The sequence below is a fragment of the Etheostoma spectabile genome, unplaced genomic scaffold (genome assembly GCF_008692095.1).
Source record: "Etheostoma spectabile isolate EspeVRDwgs_2016 unplaced genomic scaffold, UIUC_Espe_1.0 scaffold314, whole genome shotgun sequence".
NCBI lineage: Eukaryota > Metazoa > Chordata > Actinopteri > Perciformes > Percidae > Etheostoma > Etheostoma spectabile.
Window position 1 is genome coordinate 457,452 of NW_022605583.1, and position 232 is coordinate 457,683.

General features: G+C 37.9%; 2 protein-coding genes across 3 annotated transcripts in view; one reads left to right on the top strand and one right to left on the bottom strand.

The window, feature by feature from the left end:
• Window positions 1-232, bottom strand: part of pacc1 (proton activated chloride channel 1) — a 19,230-nt gene that overhangs the window by 10,685 nt on the left and 8,313 nt on the right. The gene's annotated exons all lie outside the window — the stretch shown is intronic.
• Window positions 1-232, top strand: part of nenf (neudesin neurotrophic factor) — a 3,062-nt gene that overhangs the window by 1,371 nt on the left and 1,459 nt on the right. The window lies entirely within an intron of this gene.

Consider the following 232-nt stretch of genomic DNA (forward strand, 5'->3'; position numbering starts at 1 on the left):
TGTCCATTGTTTATTTCTAAAGAAACACGACAATTTATAAAAGGCTCCGTTACCTTGTATCTCACATTATGGCTCCGTAGCAGACCTTTTTGTAAAAATAGGCTAACGATTGTGTCATAACCACACGACTTACTGTCGCACAGTAGAGGAATCACTGTATAGTACAGGGTGAGCTCGCAGGCAGTTTTGATTTACATTAGCTGTTTTGGTTTAATTACTAATGTTAACTAGC